This window comes from Quercus robur, chromosome 2 (genome assembly GCF_932294415.1).
Source record: "Quercus robur chromosome 2, dhQueRobu3.1, whole genome shotgun sequence".
Lineage (NCBI taxonomy): Eukaryota > Viridiplantae > Streptophyta > Magnoliopsida > Fagales > Fagaceae > Quercus > Quercus robur.
Window position 1 is genome coordinate 32,002,586 of NC_065535.1, and position 18,008 is coordinate 32,020,593.

Here is an 18,008-nt window from a genome sequence, read left to right on the forward strand (position 1 = left end):
CACCACACCGGTGCTCTCTAAAGGTTTTCTTTCGATTGCTTCTATTGTGCAAGTTCGCTTCGAGTCGCGAGTACGGTGTGACCTATTGGTGATAATTTTCGTCGTCATCAACAAGGATATTTCTCTAGCCTCTTTTTACTCTCTAGTCTCTATCTCTTTGTCTTTCAATGTATTCTTTGCTGTTCCACTCTTTCTTCTTTCTTCTCTTTTATATGAGTCATCTCCTTCTTCTTCGTACTTTGTCATTGTCCATCAAGATAACTTTTGGCCTTATCGGGCTTTTCTTTTTTGGTTATTCATCATGAACTAAGTCTTTTAAGGTTTCTTCTTACTGTTCAAGCGTCCACCTGGATAACTTATAGTCTTATCAGACTCTTTTTTCCTGATTATTCATCATGAATGGAGATTTCTGGGGTTTTTTTTAACTGTTCAGGCTTGTCCTTCTGCATTAAATGCGGTAGTGTCAGGTAAGTGACATCCATTAATGCGGAGGTTGTTGTGGAACCATTAGTAAACTTTAGAAAGCTACCTCGGAGAAGTTTACCTTCTCTGGGATCTACCTCAGTATCTCAAATATGCCTCAGACATGACCTCAGTACTAGGCTTGAAAGGTCATTAAGCCCGACCAATGATCTAAGGGCCTATGTTCATTATTAGAATGGGCTAATTAATGCTAGATTTATTTCCACTGTTTGGGCCAATATTTTAAATAGGCCCAATATTTATCCTATTATAATAATGTTCAATATTTACCCCACTACAGACTAATTGTGGTTATTTGCATTGTTCATTGAAGCACAAGTAGTGTTATTTTCTTAAGAATAATTAAATTTAATGATATTCTGTGTGAATTTCGTTAAGGATCCTAATACATTGCATATACATAACTTTATCTAGAATTATTGGGTGATTCATTCACATAAAAATTTTGAATTCTGCGATATGTATGCATCTGATGTATCTCACTAATAGCATATCTTATTTATGGATTAATTGTGGTTATGTAACTATGATTTCTGTGCCAAGGATTAATGTTGTTCTATTTTTTGGGGATGGAATTGTTGATTAGATTAGAAGTTAGTATTGCTATTTAAACAGAAGTTAAATTGATTGACTGGATGGTAGACTCCTAGTTTTGTGGTCTAAAATTATTGGTGCCACTTGCCTGAGTGAAAGACAGTTTCCTGAATAGTTGGTAAAATTGTTGTCTTGCTTATGGGAAAAGCATGCTTTGATGAGAGTAAAATGAGAACCTTCTTGCCCCTCACTCTAAGACATAAGTATCACCGCCTCACCGGAATGAAAGAGAAGCATCTCACATATCCATTGTATGTAATGGATGTCACAATTGGTGGGACTCATGCATTTGTGGGACAATATGTTATTAGAAATCAAATGTATATATAACAAATATATTTGGATCACAATGTTGAAATAAATAGGGCCAATGCATATGCATTCTTCATTGGTTTTTTTTCCCGGACTTAGTTGAGTACTATCACTAACTTTTAAGCTAAAACTTTTTTTTAGATAATTTTTAACCTATAATGTTCACTCGTGATAATTGTTCTTTATTACCATACAAAAATACCAATTAATTTTTGGTGCAAACCAAAATCAAATCTCAAATTTTTTATTTTAACTCCCAAGATATTTCTAGCCAGTGATGAGAGAGAGAGAGAGGAAACTCAGGAAAGAGTAAGAGGATACTCACACAAGAATCTTACTCATGAATCGGAAATCTATGCCAATATAACAGCTGGATAGGGCGGCTGAGCAGGACAGGTTACCTAAACTATAGCCACTTTGAGTTTATGATGCTAGATTGAACCAATTATTTTAGGCATCTTGATCTTGTCATGTGATTGGACCGAATAATAAGGACTGACATACAGTAAGTAACTGTGTGCAGTAGAAAGGTAGAAAAATTGGGGGCAAGTCCATCACCATCATCATGACCTAAGAAATAGACAAGACAAAACGAGTTTGCTGGATACTTGGGTTTTGTCAACATGCAATTCCAGATTATCTTGCGTCCATTACCATTTTCTGTTGCACATAATCAGCTGCAGCATAAGACTGTCTTATAATGAGTATAGAAAGTCAAACGTTAAACGGATAATAGGAGCAAAAGACGGTAAGCTCTTTTGAGACTATCAAAGATTGGCATTTATTTTACTATTAATTATGAGTTTTTTTTAATATTTTTTTTAATCAATTTCCTTTTCAAACTTAGAGCATTCACTTTTTTTTTTTTTTTGTTGTTGTTTTTTAGCTCATATAGAAATTTTAATATAATGAACCTAATATACTACTCTACCTTTTTTTACTCAAACCACTCAAACTTGGGTTCTCAAACCCACAAGCCTTTAAGGCTTGGGAAAGTACTATTCCGCCCAACGCAGGCAGTGGTAACTTAGAGCATTCACATTAATCTATGTATAATAGAAAAATGTGTAGAATTTACATAATTTTGCCTAAAAATGACTCACATTAGTCTATGTATAAATGTGTAAATTTACAAGTTTGTTATTGTAATAGTGTAAATTTATACTGATACTATTTATTTGCATTTAGTTGTTTATTCTTTCTTTACGTATATCGAGGATGAATGAAGAAAGTAGATGGTGGTTGTTGTGTATAGAGAAAGAGAAACAATTTAAAAAATCAAGAAAAATTGATATTTTAATGAAATATAGTGTAAAATAGATAATCTGACTTGAATTGTTTTGAAAAATGAATATGTAAAATATAAAAAGTAGATTCTTATATTAAAATAGATGGAAATTTTTGCATGAACTGATGCTAATGCACTTAATTTCTCTTTCTTTTTCTTGTTACGTTTGACCTAAATGCAAAAAGAAAAAGCAGGCTACTGGCACAAACAATATGAACAAGTTCATGGGGAGGATTTTATTGAGGCAGCCAATAGCCCAATGACTTCTTTGGCTTATTTGATTAGTAGAGGTTTTTAAAGGTTCTTTTATTTATTTTTAAGTACAGTTACACTTTTATACAACTCATTTGTTAAACTAAATAATTCAAGCAAATAAACTGCTCTAAATACACACTTCTACTGCTCTAAATGCACCATTCAAGATAACTTGGCAATCTGATGTAAAGTGATGTTACACCCTACCTCCAGTGAGTTTTGTCATTATGGAGAAACTGACAACTCCAAGTGAGGATGAAACTTTGGCAACTTAATTGTCTAAATCAAGTAACAATCATAAACATTGTCCCTCACTAAGTTGGGCTGTCGACATATTGTTCAAATCTCTTTTAATCTAAAGGTTAAAGTGCTTAATTTTGGAACACAGACCGACAGACGCATTTTTAATAAATATCACCAGAAATTAAAAAAGCACAGATCCAACTCGTATTTTTACGACTTCTCTATGTTCTATCTTTCATAGTCTGCTTAAGTTAACCATTCGAAATAACTTCAATTACAAGTTTTAAGTCACTCTCTGCTTCCTTAAGACCTCACAGGCTCACATAATGATATATAATCCATAAAATTGCCATAGGCCCACTACGCCTGCAATGGACATGCCCCTTCAGCGGCCCACGTTTAGTTTGACTACTGTTTCAAGCCCATCTGGCTAAGTTGCTAAAAAAAACAAACTTTAATAAATGATCCAACATCTTATCTGTAGCTCTGTTGCTAGCTGAAAAGCATAAATTAATTCATGGTATAAAACTGGGCAGACAAGACTGTTCCTTCAGCCGTCTATTTTTTAGCAAATGATTCAATATTCTTCTTTGAAAATGACACAGCATCCTTGAATAATCTGAGGAGAATTATAGATTGGTACTGTGAATTATCAGGCCACAGCATAAACTTACAAAAATCTGAATTGCTATGTTCTCCTAACATCCCTCCTTTAAGACCAACAAAAAATAGCCCAGCTATTTGAGGTCCAGCTTGTACAACAGGCAACAGCCCAGCAAATATTTAGGATTTCAGAAGATGAGAGGACCTGGCTTGCATTTAACCCATGACATGTGGCAAAAAGTGGACTGACGGGTCCAATAAATTGGAGTCTTGGACTCAATTCTTTATCCTATACATAAAAAAAGTACAAGTTTTTAAATTTGCCATACTTAATTTAAATTAATAATTCTTTTAAAAAATAATTTAAATTAATAAATTTCAGTAAAAGATGGATATTTCCGCTTAATTAAAGTAAAAAGGTATTTTGGAACCTCACAAAATAGAATAGAGGATTAACCATTTGAGAGTAGCATATTATGTTAAACTAATTTGTAGGAGATTCTAGCATTTTACCCCTAATTTTTAAAAAAATTAGCAATATGCCCCTGTTTGCAAACTATATAGGAGTGTGCCCCTGTTTCGATACTCGATTATCCTAAAATTGAGTTCAATTAAATACTCGATTTGTAGAAAATCGAGTTATGCCTGATCAAACTTAAAAATAAATAAATAAATAGAAATAATTGCATGGAACTCGAGTTTCAGAAAATCGAGTTCCATGCAAAAAAAAATTTATAAGTGTAATCGCCCCATTTTCAGGGAGCCCTATAGTGGCGTTTTTAGGCCCTATAGTGACGTTTTAAAGCCCTATAGCGGCGTTTTCCTACAAATTTTTTATAAGTGTGATTGGCCCATATTTAGGGTGCCCTATAGTGGCGTTTTTAAGCCCTATAGTGACGTTTTAGAACCCTATAGCGGCGTTTTCCTGCAAAAAAATTTTATGAGTCCCCACACCAGGTTCAAAGGGGCCCTATAGTGGCGTTTTTAATCCCTATAGTGACGTTTTGAAGCCCTATAACGGCGTTTTGGAACTCGACTTCCCTAAAATCGAGTTCCATGTGTTTTTTTTTTTTTTTTTTTTTTTTTTTTTTTTTTTTTTTTTTTTTTTAGTTTTAGTTTTATTCGGCATAACTCGATTTTCTACTAATCGAGTATTTCATTGAAACTCGATTTTAAGGTAATCGAGTATCGAAACAGGGGCATATCCCTATGTAGTTTCGAAATAGGGACATATTGCTAAATTTTTTAAAAATTAAGGGCAAAAGGCTAGAATCTCCCTAATTTGTAACTTCATGCATATGTATTGATATATTTAAAGATATAAAATAAAATGTATAATTTAATTTCGATATATATCATTTAAATACAATTGATAGTCATTTTTATATTTTGTTAACTCTTTAAAAAATTTTGTATGGATATTATTAGGTATGAAATGTAAATTGTCCATTTATTTATTGTGAAGCACATTTTTTTTATAGTTCATTTATTCTAGATTATTTGGCTTTTGTACTTAATAACTCACTTAAATGTATATTTATGATGTGGTCCCACATTATATTCTATATAATAAAAATTGGACTTAGAATCCATTGTTGCGCCACGTGACTTCATCAAATTGCAGAAATTTTGTTAGATTTTTAAAAATATATATAACTAGCATTATGCCCGTGCGATGCACGGATTAATCAAAATTCATACATGAATATTTTTTTTATTAATTTACTTAAAATTTGATAATAGAATAACTAATGAAATAAATGAATATTTCACTTTTAAGTAATATAATGAATGCATATTATGTGAAATTAAGGTATTATAAAATGCATACATATTACTTTTAAGTATTATAAAGTTCATACAATGTATCTAAGAGTTAGATCCTTTTAGATATACACTACTATTAGTTTCTTTAAAACCTTCTCCTCTCTTCCCTTGTGTGTGTTAAAATACTTAGGACACGTTTGGTAGATTGTAATAGGCACTGTAATGTAATAGTTATTCCTATGGTTTAACTATTCAATAGTTTGGTTATGTTTTTATTACCGGGAATAGTCATTCCTTATGAATAGTTATTCTTTAAAATGATGAATAATTATTCTTCTCTAAAATGGTTGTAATAGCTATTCCTTAGTATATGTAATAATTTCTAACATTAACATATTTCCAAATAAATAAACTTTCCATATCCACCTAACAATTATGAAAATAAAAAATCATCAAAAAAATAACTCATTTCTCTAAAATTTAAAATATATTATTTTATAGGAAATATATTTGTATGAATGAGATATTTCCTAAAATAGATCATAAGTTTTATTCTAATGTTACAACTCACAACCAAACTAATGAATAGGTTTAGTTATTCCATTACAACACCTTTTATTCCTGGTAATAAAGATTATCATTCCTGTTGTAATCCACATTCAGTGTACCAAACGTACCCTAGCATTAAAAAAAAAAAGCATATATATATATATAGAGCTTAAGGCTCAATTAATCACCAACGTATATTTAAATAGAAAAACCTTAAATTTAATAATTAAAAACTATTCAAAACAATAATTGAAATCAAATTCAAGTGGAGACCTCAATTCAATAATTAAGAATAATCTAAATTACTAAACATTTAAAATAATGAAAAATTTTGCAAAAAAATTAATGACAAATTCAAATCCATGTAAGTTTAAAGCAAAGCTTACCAATTTTGTTTCATGATATTGGCAAAAAATAATATACGAAAAAAAAATTCAATCATCTTATGCATTCTAAATACAAACATATTTATTGCACTTTTTTAATAAGTTATATATATATCGGTAAATATTTTTATATCATGAATAAGATATTTTTTTTCTTATATATAATATTGAAATTGTTATTTTAAAATAGTAAATATATTTAATTATCTTAACCCAATGAAAAAGTTACTAATGTTAGTCCTTCAAGGTGAGTTTCAAATAGTCAACCAGCTTGGTTCTTCAATTTTACTATTTCTTTTATTCTAACAAATTTCTCTTTAATTTATATTCATGGAAAAATATATGTTACCGATTAAAACTATTAAAATGGATATTGATAATCACAGTGAAATACCATATCAAAACCTCAAAAAAAAAAAAAAATCATAAACTTTATCAAAAAACACATTCAATAAAATCAACGACTTACAATGAATAAGAAAATTAAATACAAAAAAAAAAAAAATGTTAATTCAAGAACCTAGTTTCAAATTATTAGGGAGACATCATCTAGCCATATGTATACATTATGCACATATAAACATAACACGATGTTTTTTAGAAGAATATAACACAACTAAAAACCTATAAATAATAATTTAAATTTAATATTAGGTATATTATCAAAATTATTCATAATCTAAAATTAAGAAACTATACAAATCATAAATTAAGATATAAATATAGAAAAAGAACAAAGAATATACTTGTTTGTTTCTTCTATCACTTTGAGAGATGAAAGTGTGAGTATGTAATGAAATCCTAAACCAATTATTGTAGAAGAGAACAAAAGAGCCGAATTCATGAATTTAAGTACGTGTGAGAGAAGTTTTTATTAATTTTTTTGAAGTGAAAAAAATAGCTTAAACAAAATGAAAAAATAATATTGAAGAAAGAATGCAATCCTGCATTGTCAATTATAACAAGATTTAGGCATTTACACATGGGAGTAAACTTCATTCCAGATATATATAGGTAGAGTTCCACATAATATAGAATTTAAATCCTATTGAAATTAAGATTTCTAATCAATGTGTTTTGTTGCTATCCCATAAAAAAGTGGAATAAAAAAATTCAAACTGAGTAGATATAAAGAAACGTTGATAACTTGATGTACCGTACGTACGTTACTTACAATTTTTTTTACTTTATCCAAAAAATAGTTTGGTAAATCACTATGAATATATAATGGACTTGGGTTGTTGCTCCTTTTTTTTTTTTTTTTTTTTAATGAACTGTATACTTGTGTAGTAATATAATTTAAGTAAAAATAAATAGTAAAGGATTTTGATTTTAATATTAAGATTTTTAGTAACTTAGAAATTACAGATAAATTTATAATAAAAGGATTAGATGAAGAATTTAAATTGTAATCAAATTAAAATTTTATCAACTTAAAAATTATAAGAGAAGAAGATAAGGACAAAATATATATATATATATATATATTTATTTATTTATTTATTTTAAAAATCTAATAAAATTTATGCAATTTAGTGAAACCACTTGGCGCGACCACGGCTTCTAAGCTCAATTTTTATTATATAGTATATGATTATTTTATTCTTCTCTTCTTCTCCTATAATTTCTAAGCTGATAAAAATTTCAATTTGAATACAATCCAAATCCTTTTATTATTAATTTATCTATAATTTCTAAGTGATTTATTTAATTAGCAATAGGAGATCTACTTCATTTATGATTTATGAGTTCTAGCATTCTAGGGGATTAGAATTTTGGTTTCACACTAATTGTTCATATCAACATTAATTTTTTTTTTTTTAAAACATAGTAGACATATATAACTACTAAGATCAACCTTTAATTTTATTTTTTATTTTTTAAAACACCTCATGGATAGACACAAAATTATAATTGTTCTTATTGATTCTTTCTATGCATCTCTATCAATTTTTTTGATAAATACAAAAACTTAATTGTTGTTATCTTTTGTTTAAGTTACATATGATTCTTCATCTAATCATTTTTTCTTTTTACATAAATTATATTACTACACGTCCAAAAACAGCAACGTTATTAGTATTTTTTAGATTTAAAAAAAAAATTATATGGTAATCTAAAAATAAAAACATAAATTATATCGTATATATACATTAAAATCAACTTAACATTATATAGACGTTAAAATCAACTTAAAAATTTTAGCATTATTAGTTCATATTTTTTAGATTTTCAAGAAAAAAAAAAGATATAATATTTTGCTCTTATCTTCTTTTCCTATAATTCATACTTCCACAAATTAGACTAGCATTAGACTTTTTGTTCATATCAGCTTTTTCAATATAGAGTGTATATATATCAAATAATTCATAATAAATACCTATTGTGGGGCCCAACAATATATGGGCCAGGCCCATTTGTTCATGGGAAGCTTTAAGGCCCAAGCCGAAGAAGATGGTAGTCCAAGCTCATTAGTGTAAAGCACATATGGGCCCAGAGAGGCAGCCGAGGACGGTGCAGCCCTCGGCTTGGTCCAAAGCTCCACCAAGAAAAGGGGCAAAAGTGGCATAGGGACAATCTTAAAAGAAAATCTGAAATATCTAGGAAAGGCTGCCCTTACTGCCTTTCCCAGACTGAACTTTGCACCTAACAGAGCCGTGTTCTTTAGCTTTATCAGCTACTCCCAACGACTTAGGTCTGGGACGGATGGGACAAGTATCAGTCTTGGAAAGATCGACCCTACACGTGGACGAAGGAAATTGAACGCATGCTAGTATAAAAGAAAAAATATGTAACCTAAGGAAGGGGCTCCAGTCCCACTGGGAGAGAGGGGGGTTCCAGAGGTGAATACACCTGAACCATGTATGAACAGCTTAACAAAACCACCGCCGGGTAAACATGACTTAGCCTTTCGATCCCACTCTCTACAAATGATATTGTATAGGCCAATTCGTGTGCGAACCCAACTCTACTGCGGTCTGCCGCAAAACGTGTCCCTACACCTATTATATGATTTTTTTTTTTCCTATTCTTCTCTTCTTCTACCTACAACCTTATAGGTATGTATTTGTTTACACTAATTTGTTTATATATTTTTTTACTCTAATTTCTTTCATCAAATTGAATAGGTTTTGTATGTTTTTTGTCTTTTGTTTAACCTAAATTTTTTAAGTTTTGTATCATTCATATGGTTATGGTTTGAGAATCAATTATTAATAAATTTGATGATAAATTGTTCTATCTATTTTATAATTTAATTTTACTTAAATTTGAAAATGTTTTCCTATTTTATTTAGTTTATACATGATTCTTGATTAAGCCGTGCATCGCACAGGCATAATACTAGTTTGATTCTAAAATTAAGAAATAAAACTTTTTAAAAATAAATAGTTTATGACACATGGCGCAAAGTTGGAACTCTAATTTGGAATTCTAATTTGAGTTTCTCTCAGCTTTACTTATTATTATATATATAGACTAGTTTGTAATCTCATATATGTGCATAATTACTGTAGTTGCACGATTTCCTGGCCCAAACCCTTTTGATCAAGCCCTGGCCCAAGATGCAACACACAATAAATACTTGTAGAGGATGGGTCAAAGAACTTAGCCTCAGTGAACCTAGTCGGCCTAAGGTATGGAGAATGTTGTTGTAAGTATAGAAACACCAGAATGGATACTCCACAGAAAGTTCTATTTCCTGAGTGCTGAATTCAGTTTTTTCCGTCCCCTTCTTTGAGGGACTCCCTTACATTATATAGCTCTCTCATTCTTATCTAAACCTTACACTTGTTGATCATCTAAGCCCCCACTTGAGCACCTGTCCTATCAGACACCTTTATCACTCCTTTGTGAGTTGCAGTGGCCAAGGTAGTACTGTTCAGGGGTCTTTTCCTCATTAATGTGGCCAAGAGAGTGGTTGTGGCACATTTAATGTGGTGGTAGCAGCTTTCCATGAGATATTTTGGGTTTTATTCTTTTTTATATATTTGGAGGATGAGCTGCAGTGGTTGGGGCGAGCTTTTTGATCTGGACTTCGTGGTGTCCGAGGAGGTGTTACTCCTCGGACAGTTTTATTTTACCGCAGTTGGGCTTGAATAATGTTTTGGCTATGACTTCTCCTCGGAAACGATGCTTCTCGGATGGGCCTGTATTTAACTAGCCCATTATTTTGGGCCGGGCCCCACAATAGCCCCTCAAAACTCCGGTTTTTATCTCCTTCCGAGGAGAAAAGCGGGGTTTTGATGTTCAGTGAGAGGATGGAAGTAAGGAAGGCTTGGGGCGCGCGTGCGGGCAGTTACTTTTGGACGCGCTACAATTTACGAGGCGCGGCCATTTACTTCCGGAGGTTTCTTGTCCCCTTCATCCAACGGTGAAAAGTGGATCGAACGGCCATCATTACTTCTCGACTTTTTAGGCGAGGTCGATCTTTTCTCTCTCCTCCTGGCTATATAAGACGTCAGACAGGCTCCCTTTTTCTTTTCTTTTATCCGCGCATCAAAACAGAGACCTCCAGAGAACTCCAGCGCCCAGAAATCCTTGAGCACATCTTTCCTTCAGATCTTCATCGTCATTTCTGCGAGGCGCCATCCATAGAAGAGCTTTCCAATTTCCTCATTGGTCATTTGAGAAGATACCTGTAAGTTCTGTTCACTTTGTCGCTTCGACTTCCTCCTCGGACTTTATTTTTCCCTTGGTCTTTATTTTCATTCTTCCAGTAAAGCTCAGATGGGTAGATTCGAAAAATTAGTAAATACTTCGGCCGCCATGGAGGCCTTTAGGGCAAAATACCACATTCCCCCGGGTCTGGGGCTGCAGTACTGTCCTCTTGAAGGAGTATTGACAGATAGAGGCGAGGGAGAAGTTGTTATCCCCATGATTGCTTTCATAGAAGGAGGGATGACACTTCCCATGCGTAGGATCACAAGGGAGTACCTGTTCAACCATAGGTTGACGCCGCATCAGTGTGCCCCAAATATGTTCAAGATACTAGGCTGTGTAGATGTCTTAGACGAGCGGATGAATCTAGGCCTTACTTGGCACGACGTGGCTTATCTGTATGAGTGTCACCGCCTCGAGAGTGGAGGGTATTATCTTAAATCCCGATCCGAGGTGGTTAGATTGATCTCTTGTCTTCCAGTATCCAATAAGACCGTGAAGAATGATTTTCTTATCGCTTCGGGGGAGTGGTTCGACGGTATTCATTGTCCGACCAGGGCAGAAATCCCAGGTGCGGCGTCTTTAGGGCCAATCCTTTTGGGGATAGGGTTTAGCATTGGGGGGCTATTTTTCTTGCTTTCCTTACACTTGGAGAATTTCATGTACTAACCCCACTTTTCTTGGATGTTTGCAGATAAAGTTCACGTCGCTCCCCGGATAAACTTCGTGAATGTGCCGGTGCTGAACTATCTTCTGAGGTCAGAGATTTACGTTGCCGAGGACGGACAGCTACGTGCAGCTCATCTGGTTCTGGGCTATCAGCCTCTAAGCCGCTCTTTTCAAGCTATTGGTCACGCCATAAGGGCTGGCAGTCCGAGGTTGGCTAGGATTGACGTATCCAAAACCGGGTTCCTAGCTTAACGTGATCTTCCACCAGTCGTACTACCCGGCGTTCGGCATCCCCGTATAGCAGAGCAACTACCTTTGCCAGAAGAGCCTGGTGTTGCTGTTCCAGTTGAGGGGCACACCGAATCATCTCGTCTTTCCCTTGAGGAAGAAATAGACGAGTTTTATTTCGAGGAGGAAGTTCAGCAAGACCCCGTGGTTGAGCTTTCTGATCCTGAAGGAATGCAGGACCGCAACTCCGTGGCTGGTGGTCCAATTATTATAACTTGCTCAGAAGACTCCTCGGACGGAGAAGGAGGTGATATGGGAAAGTCCCTAAGAGAGTTGATGTCCAGCCGAGGCAAGGGTCAGTCCTCAAAGGCGCCTGCCAAAGCGCGAACCCAGGACCCACCTCCAATCGCCCCTCAGGTCCCTACTGATCCTGGCCTCAAGGCTATCCCCGACCTGAAAAAGAAGAGGCAGGCTGACATCCTTGAGGAGGGTGAGCTGGTTACCCGGCAAACTAAGCAGCAAAAGGTTGCCAAGGGACAGAGGAGTAAGAGGGAAAACTCTTCTGAGAGCAGGGACAAGGAGAACCGTGCTGAGGTGCGCGCTACCCCGCGTACGTGGAGCCCTAAGTTGGAGTTGGATGGGGTTGCTATCCCCTACAACTCGTCGATCCGAGAATACAACCAGGGCCGAGCAGGGTACGTGGCTGATGCCTTAGAGCAACCCCTACTGCTTCCTTGGGATATGGAGGCCTATAAGAGGTTCTCTCAGCCCGAGATTTTCCTATCCCTTAAAAGGGATCTTGCGATGGTAAGTAATCCTTTTACTGTTTTATTAACTTATTTAACCCTGCTAAATTCTGAACCGATTTTGTTTCGTTTGCAGATTACTCAGCAGGTATTTGTGGCTGAGGAATTTTGTCGTTATAATCGAAGTCGGGCTGAGGCTGAGGCTCAGTCTAGGACTGAGATGGAGAAAACCTTGGGTTCCCTCAAGCACGATCACCTTGAACTTACTGAGAAGTTCAAGAAGTCGGAGAAACGACGCAAAAGTGCTGAGGCGGGTCTGAAGAGTGCCGAGAACCAGGCGGAGGATCAGCGCAAAGAGTTATATTCGACCCAGATCAACCTCGCCACCGAGAAGCAGGCAGTGCTGGATCTCAAAACTGCTCTGCAAAAAGTCGAGGGTGAGCTACGGCGGGTTAGAGAGGAGGCTCAGCTGATCCGAGAGGCTACGGAGGCTGAAAAAAATGCTGCTCGCCAGCTTGGGGTCCAAGAAACGGAGGCCAGGCTGTCCGAGGAGATCCCTGAGGTATGCAGGGATTACTGCAGCATCTCATGGGCTCAGGCCCTTGATGCTGCGGGAGTTCCTGCAGACTCGGTGTTAAGACTGCCTGAGAACGTCTTCTACCCTCAGGAGATCCGAGAGAATCCTGACGGCGTCCAAGCAGCGTCTGAGCAGGATTTGACGGTGCCAGATGCCGTCCCCACGCCTGACAACTCGAAGGATCCGGCTACGGACCCTACCATTGAGGCTCCTCCTCCTCAGCCAGAGCAGAAAGAAGACCCTCCTGCCAAGGCTTAGATTTTAGGCTTTTTAACTTTTATATTTCCTTTTTCTGTTGTTGTTATATATATTTTTTTTGAATGAGAGTCGTCCTGTTTTTGCACTTTTTTGTACGGACCTCTCTCTTTGTAGTGATCTCGGAACATTAATATAGAATGTTTCCTTCATTTTCATGGATTTTTGTTAGCACTATCCCCCTTTTTTCTTTAACGCTGATAACGATATAAACGGTCAAGGTGAAGAGGATGTCTTGTAGCGAATTTGAATGAGGGTCGCAACGGTGCTGGACTGCGCGCACGCCCTAAAACGATTTCCCTTAGGCAATAGTTTCCCAAATTGTCATGAGTAATAATTTCCCCTAAGTCTGTGGTCCGAGGAGCCATGAAGGACTTAGGTTCTGTTTAAAACTATGAATAGTCACCATAAGTAATAATTTCCCCTAAGTCTGTGGTCCGAGGAGCCATGCAGGACTTAGGTTCTGTTTAAAATTATGAATAGTCGCCATAAGTAATAATTTCCCCTAAGCCTGTGGTCCGAGGATCCATGCAGGACTTAGGTTCTATTTAAAACTTGTATAAATTGTCATGAGTAATAATTTCCCCCAAGTATGTGGTCCGAGGAGTCATGCAGGACTTAGGTTCTGTTTAAAACTATGAATAGTCGCCATAAGTAATAATTTCCCCTAAGTCTGTGGTCCGAGGATCCATGTAGGACTTAGGTTCTGTTTAAAACTTGTATAAATTGTCATGAGTAATAATTTCCCCTAAGTCTGTGGTCCGAGGAGCCATGTAGGACTTAGGTTCTGTTTAAAACTATGAATAGTTGTCATAAGTAATAATTTCCCCTAAGTCTGTGGTCCGAGGATCCATGCAGGACTTAGGTTCTGTTTAAAACTTGTATAAATTGTCATGAGTAATAATTTCCCCTAAGTCTGTGGTCCGAGGATCCATGCAGGACTTAGGTTCTGTTTAGAACTTGTATAAATTGTCATGAGTAATAATTTCCCCTAAGTCTGTGGTCTGAGGATCCATGCAGGACTTAGGTTCTGTTTAAAACTCGTATAAATTGTCATGAGTAATAATTTCCCCTAAGTCTGTGGTCCGAGGAGCCATGCAGGATTTAGGTTCTGTTTAAAACTATGAATAGTCATAGATAGATCAGCAGGCAAAGGATAATCATGAAACAAAACATGGGCAAAGCTATTTTCATTAATAACAATATCTTCTGAGGTTATTTACATTCCATGGTCGAGGTACGGTTTTTTCATTCAAATCTTCTAGGTAGTAAGTGCCTACCCCGGCCACGAATGTGACACGATATGGTCCTTCCCAATTGGGCCCCAACTTGTCCCAAGAGGGGTTTTTCGCGCTGCCGAGAATCTTTCTCATCACGAGATCACCTGGACCTAGAGGTCGCAGCTTGACGTTGGCATCATACCCTTGTCTTAGCTTCTGGTGGTAATAGGCCATATGAATCGTGGCTTTTTCCCTTCTTTCCTCGGCTAGGTCTAGACTTCTTCCCAATAACTCGTCGTTATCGCTTGGGGTAAACGAGCTAGACCTCAGTGTGGGGAAGTTGTTCTCGATTGGGAGCACGGCCTCAGCCCCATAAGTCATTGAAAAGGGGGTTTCACCGGTTGAACGCCGCGGCGTTGTCCGATAGGTCCACAAGACGTGCGAGAGCTCTTCAACCCATCTTCCCTTTGCCTCATCTAATCTTTTCTTCAGTCCGTTCACTATGACCTTGTTCATGGCCTCGACTTGCCCATTTCCTTGGGGGTATGCGGGGGTGGAGTATCGATTAATGATCCCAAATTTGCTGCAATACTCCCTAAAACTCTTACTGTCGAACTGAAGACCATTGTCGGAAATGAGTGTACGTGGAGTTCCGAAGCGGGTGATAATGTTCTTCCAGATGAATTTCTGGGCATCCACGTCCCTAATGTAGGCCAAAGGTTCAGCTTCCACCCATTTAGTGAAGTAATCGGTTCCGACTATTATGTATCGCTTGTTCCCCGCAGCCTTGGGGAAAGGTCCGACAATATCAATACCCCATTATGCGAACGGCCATGGGCTAGAGAGTGGGTTGAGAACCCCTCCGGGTTGGTAGATATTCGGGGCAAATCTTTGGCACTGATCGCACTTCTTAGCGTATTCTTGGGCCTGTCTTTGCATGTTCGGCCACCAGTATCCTTGGGTGAGTGCCCTGTGCGCCAGCGACCTTCCTCCGGTGTGACTTCCACAAATTCCCTCATGTAACTCTTCAAGTAGAGACTCGGACTCTTCTGGATGTACGCAGAGTAAGTACGGTCCAGAGTAGGAGCGCCGATATAGTTTGCGGTCCTCTGATAGCCAGAACCGAGGAGCATTTCTACGTATCTTCTCGGCCTCTAGTTTTTCTTCCGGTAAGATATCGTCTTGGAGGAAGTTCTTTATGGGGTCCATCCAGCTGGGACTCTGTCTAATCTGATGGACTTGGGCCGGGTTTTTGCCGAGGGGACTCGTCCTGATTAGATCTTCTACGAGGATCATTCGTGGCAGATCATGCGCCGAGGACGTGGCAAGAGTGGCTAGCGAGTCTGCATGAGTGTTTGCACTTCTGGAAACGTGCGTCAGATTGAATGACTCAAAACTCATCTACAGGCGTTTGACTTGTCCCAGATACTCTTGCATCCTAGCATCTCTGGCTTCCAGCTCACCCATCACCTGTCCGACAACCAACCTGGAGTTCGAGAATGCTTCTATTACTCTTCCGCCCAGTTTTTGAACCATTATCATCCCTTGGAGCAAGGCCTCGTATTCAGCTTCATTGTTCGTAGCCGAAAATCCGAGCCTCAGTGATTTTTCAATGGCGGCACCGTCTGGTGATACTAAAACTATCCCAACTCCAGATCCTCTCTGGTTGGCCGCGCCATCCACGTAGACCTTCCAATGCAAGGTCTTTCCTGCTGAAATTACGCCAACCGGTTTTCCATCCGTGTCTTTCTTCTCGGTTATTGTTTCTATAGAGGGTTCAGCGAACTCTGCTACCAGGTCTGCGAGGACCTGACCTTTGATGGAGGATCTGGGCATATATTTAATATCAAAGGCTCCCAAAAGCGCACTCCACATGGCAATCCTTCCGGTGTAGTCAGCGCTTCGAAGCACTGCTCAGAGGGGAAGTTGGGTGAGAACGATGACCGTATGCGCCTGAAAGTAATGAGGGAGCTTCCGGGTGGCATGTACTACCGCTAGAATTGCCTTTTCTAGAGGTAGATATCGCACCTCGGCCTCGTGTAATGATTTGCTCACATAGTATACTGGTCGCTGCACCCCATTATCATCCCGTATCAGTACCAGGCTTACAGCATGGGGAGCTACAGCGATGTACGCAAACAACACCTCGTCTGCCTCAGGACTGGACATGATGGGGGGTCGTGACAGATATTCCTTAAGCTGCTGGAAAGCCCGAACGCACTCCTCCGACCACTCAAACCTTTTCCACTTATTTATCAGGAGGTAAAATGGTCGGCATCGATCCGCTGACTGCGATATAAACCGGTTTAATGCTGCAATCATACCAGTGAGCTTCTGCACTTCCTTCGGGTTCCGAGGAGCCTGTAAGCTATTTATTGCTTTGATTTGATCGGGGCTCACTTCTATTCCCCTATGGGTTACCATGTACCCTAGAAATCTCCCCGACCTAACCCCGAATGAACATTTGGAAGCGTTCAACCGCAACCGGTGTTCTCTTAGGATAGCGAAGATTTCCTAGAGGTCTTTCACGTGCTCGGACACCCCTTTACTCTTCACAACCATATCGTCTATGTAAACCTCAATGATCCTGCCCAGCTGTGGTTCGAACATCCGGGTCATCATCCTTTGGTAGGTTGAGCCTGCGTTCTTTAGCCCAAACAGCATCACCTTATAGTGATAATTTCTGATGGGTGTCATGAAAGCCGTCTTCTCCTGGTCTTCTGGCACAAGGGGGATCTGATGATAGCCCTGGAAGGCATCCAGGAAGCTCATCCGAGGATGACCCACGGTTGCATCCACCAACCTATCTATTCGAGGTAGGGGGAATGGGTCCTTTGGGCACGCCTTGTTCAGGTCCGTGAAGTCCACGCAGACCCTCCACTTACCTGTCTTCTTCTTTACCACCACCGTGTTTGCCAACCATTCGGGGTAAAAGACCTCTTTAATAGCCCCTGCTTTTTTCAGTTTTGCCACCTCGTCTCTCATGGCACTAGCGTGTTCCTTTGAAGGGCGTCGGGGTGGCTGCTTCTTCGGAGTGGAAGACGGGTTGATGTTCAGGTGGTGACAAATAAGACTTGGATCAACCCCCAGGGCGTCATAGGCGTCCCACGCAAACACGTCGACATTTCCTCTGAGAAATCTGACCAGTTCCTCTTTTTCCTGAGCAGGCAACTC